This window comes from Taudactylus pleione, unplaced genomic scaffold, assembly GCF_031769625.1.
Source record: "Taudactylus pleione unplaced genomic scaffold, aTauple2 ptg000201l, whole genome shotgun sequence".
Taxonomy (NCBI): Eukaryota; Metazoa; Chordata; class Amphibia; order Anura; family Myobatrachidae; genus Taudactylus; species Taudactylus pleione.
This window is the reverse complement of record NW_028284603.1, coordinates 49,181,291-49,187,290: the sequence shown is the minus strand read 5'-3', so window position 1 is coordinate 49,187,290 and position 6,000 is coordinate 49,181,291.

Below are 6,000 nucleotides of genomic sequence, written 5' to 3'. Positions count from 1 at the left end.
TGGACCCCACATCAAGGAAAATCTGGACACCCCCATAAGGGATATGCACAGAGACCAGCAAATGCTCAGCAAGCACCAGCTTCAATTGTAGCCGTAAATGCTTTATTGGAGAATGGTAGCCAACGCTAGGGTCAGGTCATACCTGTAGTCTACAGATAGTCAGGTTAACGGGAAGTACTAGGGAAGAACCGGTCTTGATGGTTGATGTAGCTGGTACTGAATATCCTTTTCTTGTAGACACAGGGGCGACCAAGTCAGTGATGAAATCTCCCGTTAATTTACAGGTGACCAACGAGACAATACCAACAATGGGTGTGACAGGTAAAGTGGAACGTTATCCTTTAACAAGGCCCGCAGAGGTTAGTATTGGGCCGTTGCATACCAGACATTCTTTTCTTCTGGCTGCCGCGGCTCCTACTAACCTGCTGGGCAGAGACTTGTTATGTAAAATGGGATGTGTCATATATTGCACCCCTGATGGTGTATATTTAGATATCCCAGAGAGAATGGTATACGAAGTGCGGGATATGTTAGACACCCCCTCAAAGGATAATGTACCACTCTACAGTTTTAAAAGAAAATCCATCACAAGTAGATGAAATGTTGTCCCAAATTCCAGATTCCCTTTGGACAAAAGATGGACAGGACACTGGATTAATGGCAAACGTAAGCTCGGTAATGATAAACTTAAAAAGTGGTAGGCAAGCTCCAAAAATTCCCCAGTACCCACTTAAACAGGAAGTGGAACTAGGGGTGTTTCCAATAATCGAGCGATTATTGCAACAAGGAATTTTAGTTCGTACAGCTAGTGTAGCCAACAGTCCCATCTTTCCAGTAAAGAAGAGTGGTGGGAGGGGTTATAGGCTGGTACAAGACCTTAGAGGTGTTAATAAGGTAGTAGAGAGCCAATTCCCTGTGCCAAATCCAGCTGTCATCCTGATGCAGATCCCACCAAATTCAACCCATTTCACTGTCATTGACCTCTGTTCAGCTTTTTTCTCTGTGCCTCTCCATCCTGGCTGTCAGTACCTATTCGCATTCACATAGAGGTGTGCAATATACATGGACACAATTGCCCCAAGGTTTCATAGACAGCCCCAGTATTTTCTCCCAGGCATTGCATGACTGTTTACAAGCTTTTCAACCTGCCAATGGATCAGTTCTAATTCAATATGTGGACAATTTATTGCTATGTTCTGACTCTTTTATGTCATGTGTGAATGATACTAAACTTTTGTTACTTCATCTCTCGCAAACAGGACACAAAGTGGCTAAGGACAAGTTACAGCCGTGCCAGCCCAGAGTAAAATATTTGGGACACTGCCTAACCCAGGGGTTACGACATCTCACAAATGATAGAATCCAGGCCATACAAAACATGACACTGCCGCAGATCAACAGCAAATTCGTACCTTCTTGGGAATGTGTGGATATTGCCGAATGTGGATACCAGGTTTTTCTATTTTGGCCTTGCCTTTACAGGAACTAGTCTCTTCCTCAAAGCCCGATCGCGTCATACACACTGAGGAATCAGAACAGGCTTTTCTTAATCTTAAGGATAGTCTGACAAAAGCTCCTGCATTGGGAATACCCGATTATGAAAAACCTTTTGATTTATATTGTACGGAAGCCGATGGTTGTGCTGCAGGTGTCCTTACACAAAAACATGGTGATGCCAGTAGGCCCGTAGCATACTACAGTGCCCAATTGGACACGTTAGCAAGATCACTCCCCACCTGTTTGAGAAGTGTAGCAGCTACCGCTTTACTGGTGAGTAAAAGTGAGGACGTAGTATTGGGCCATGATATGATTGTCTACACTCCCCATGCTGTATCTGCCCTGTTGAACTCAGCTCAAACCAGACACGTCTCCTCGGCTAGGTTCACCAAATGGGAACTAGCCCTAATCGGTCCTGCAAATATTACACTTAAACGTTGCAGTACGCTGAATCCAGCAACATACCTGCCATATGTACAACATAATGTACAAAGGGTGGAAGGAGAGGAGTTGCTGGCGGGAGGTGAGTTCGGCAGACATGATGATACTCACGATTGTATGACATATCTGAATCAGACCTTTACTGCTAGACCTGACATACATGACACACCTTTAGAGAATGTGGATGTAACTTTCTATACGGATGGGAGTTGTCATAGACAAACAGACACAGGTGAATTATGTACAGGTTATGCTGTTGTAAATGACACAGACATCATGGAAGCTAAACCTCTCGGTCCTCCTCACTCAGCCCAGGTGGCAGAGTTAGTAGCACTGACTAGAGCATGTGAACTGGCAGCAGGCAAATCTGCTAACATTTACACTGACTCGAGGTACGCGTTTGGGGTGGTGCATGACTTTGGGGCCCTATGGCGTCTGAGAAATTTTATGACAGCAGCAGGCACACCAGTTGCACACTCCCGACACATAAAACATCTCTTAGAAGCAATCCAACTGCCCAAAGCAGTGGCAGTAATTAAAAGCAAAGCCCACACATGTGAGGATGACCCAGTGTCACTGGGCAACAACAGAGCTGACGAAGCTGCAAAATGGGCAGCGGGGTTAAAAGTGCCTTCTCCAATTGAAACAATTATGTAATTCCAAACCATTGATATGCTGAAATTAATTGAGATGCAAAATTTGTGTTCAATTCAGGAAAAATCCATTTGGAAGTCCAAGGGGTGTGGGCGGACATGGTAAGCCAGTAGCCCCCAAGGCATATTACCCCAGCCTGGCTGAAGCAGCACACGGTCTGACTCATCTGGGTAAACAGGGCATGTGCAAGTTGGTGAGGGCATACTGGTGCGCACCAGGGTTTTCTTCACAAGCAGAGAAGATAGCAATGTCCTGTCTGACCTGCTTGAGAAAGAACATAGGGAAAGCGATCCCTACCGAACCGTCCCACATTCCACCGACTGATGGACCTTTCCAGGTGATACAAATTGATCTCATCCAATTACCACCCTGCAGGAACCTTAAGTATGTATTAGTGTGCACAGACGTATTCTCTAACTGGGTTGAAGCCTACCCAGCAGCCACTAATACTGCTGCGTTTACTGCCAAGAAAATAGTTCAGGAATTTGTATGCAGGTACGGTATCCCTAGAATCATCGAAAGTGATAGGGGTTCCCATTCACAGGTGATGTTTTCCAAAATATGTGTAAGCTGATGGGTATTAATAGCCGACTTCACACCCCCTACCGACCGCAAGGCAGTGCCAAGGTAGAGAGGATGAACGGGACTATTAAAAATAAGCTAAGTAAAATCATGGCGGAGACTGGACTGGGATGGCCAGAAGCTTTACCTTTGGTCCTACATAGTATAAGGACCACTCCTAGATTTCCTCTGAATCTGTCCCCATTTGAAATATTGTTTGGTAGACAACCTCATTTGATTATAAGTCCACAGGAAGATCTAAAGGGTAACAACGAGGTAACTGTGAAGTATCTTATATTAATGAGTAAGCAGTTAAAGCAACAGCAGCAGAAACTGAAATTGTTGTCCCATGATATGCCTGAAATGAACTGCCATGATGTTGAACCAGGAGAATATGTAATGATCCGAAATTTCTTACGTTCAGGTTGTGTGACTGATCGGTGGGAAGGTCCGTACCAGGTGCTGCTGACAAGTACTACATCTTTGAAGGTGGCCGAGAGAGATACCTGGGTCCATTCCACTCACTGCAAAAAGGTCAATCAACCGGTGGAGAAACAAGTCGGAGACAAAGCTGATAGTGTGGATCTGTCACTCGCGAGCTTGTTGAAAAGGATTGAAAAGGTTGTAGTGAGATACCTGAACTGAGAGAAATTTGCAGGTCTTGTTGTGACAATGGACGGGCCTGCTGTGTTCATTCTCATATTCTCTTTTAGAGTGTTCACCATCCTGGTCAGTTCGGGAATATCCAGTGTCTGTGATGGGGGACCTATTGAGGAAACAGGAGCTGATGGCAGTGCTGATGGAGTGGAGAAAGGAGGAGTGCAATGCCAATCAGGGGAGTGTCTGACCAATCTTAGTACTGTTATTGTTAAGAGAGCTGTCATTCCGGATACTCGGGGAAGGTGTGAAGGGTTATCATCTGAAGATTCCTGTATTTGTGAGTTTTGTGGGTCCCTAGTTGATGAGAACTGTATTCAATGGTGCCAACCTAAATATAACCCGTACTGGGGAGGGTATCCTTTAGAGGATTATCACAGCATGGTAGGCAAAGTGTTAAATCAAACCGATTGCTGGGTGTGTTCACATGTGCCACAGGGACAGCATAATGTAGGGTTGGTGCCATTTCTGCTGAATATCACGGAAATTTTAGAATTACAAAAGGGGAAAACATTGGATGGAAAATTCCTCTCATCCAAACCGCCTCATTTCAAACTCTATCAATTTCAAGTAGATAAATCACTTTTGTGTTTAAACATAACCAACCCCAATAAACCCGGAGGTTGGGAAGTGACAGGGAATAATCAGACGATGACCTTCTCACAAAGAGCTGATAATGAGTCCATAAACTATGATCTGCTACGCTCAATTAAATCAAGTGGGAAATATTTTAGGTACCGGTATACATTGAGTTCCACCAAAGAAATGATTGGTAAAGTACCAGATGGTTATTGTGCTAAAATAATGCAACCAGAAACTTGCATATACCAGATGGAAGAGCCTGAGATAGGATTGTTTGCAAAAGAAATGTGTTTAATGATAATGATGTATACCATTCCTTATATTCTCCCTGATAATGTATATTTTATATGTGGAAGAAAAGCGTATAAATGGCTCTCCCCGAGTTCCCGAAGGTTTGTGTTAACTGGGAAGAGTAGTCCCAGAAGTTATGACCCTCACACATGTTGAAATGTTGGTAATACATAAAAACACACCGTCACCATATCTTCACACACAATATGAACACAGAGGCAAGAGAAATATGATACCTGGTAATATGCATAAAGCCGCTCAGTTAATCAGTGAGACAACTGGCTTCCAAGTTTTAGTCGCCCTGAATCCCACCAGAATTGCTAGGGGTACATTCAATTTTAGATATATCCAGGAACTTGCTAAATTAATAGATAATATCACCGAGATGTACGATGACACATTCAGGTACACAGGGAGAGAATTGCAAGCGTACAAGAAAGAACTAGTGCAACACAGGCTAGTGTTGAATTATTTAACTGCTGTTACTGGAGGGTATTGCGTAACGTTAGCCACCCAATTTGGAGTAAAGTGTTGCACTTATGTCACCAATGATACCAGCGACCCTAAGGAGGTGATAGACCAGAAGATAGATGAGATTATGCAGCTAAAGTGGGAATTTCGTAAGAACCATAACGCATCAGTGGCTGAAGCAGGGGAAAAGATAGAAGGATGGGTGTCATGGCTGAACCCAGTGAAATGGTTCTCGGGTCTAGGAGAGTGGGTCCAGGAAGTGGTCGCCAGCGTAGGCAAATTCTTGATCCTTATACTGATTGTCATCATAGTAATTGGCATATGCGTCCGGTGTGTTCCTATTGTGTTGAAGTGTGGAAAATGTGAAAACAGAGTGAAACGAAGGAATGAAACTATGATGGTGGTCAGAAATGAAAATATGTATACCGAGGTAGATACAGAGCTGCACTACAACCCTGAGCTAGGAAGTACCATCATTTAAATGTATAATATTTATACATGCATAGAAGATATTATTGAAATGTTATTTATAGAACACCCAGACAATGTAAAGTCTCAAATTCCCCTTCAAAACTGCTGTTATAAGACTGGTGCATTCCCACATCTGTCACATGATCTCCCAAGATCTGCGGTGTGCGTATAATAGTAGTTTTATGCCCCCGCCTAGAGACATTATTGATGGATTAAGAACCACCTTGTGCCATCCCATAATAACACCAAATAATATGTAAATGTGAGCCTAAATTAAATTCTAATAGCAGATTGTGATAGCATGTTGTTTGCTATCAAAGGGTGGACTGTCGAAGCTGAATAATTGGCTGAGACAAGTTCAGTTTAAAATTTAAT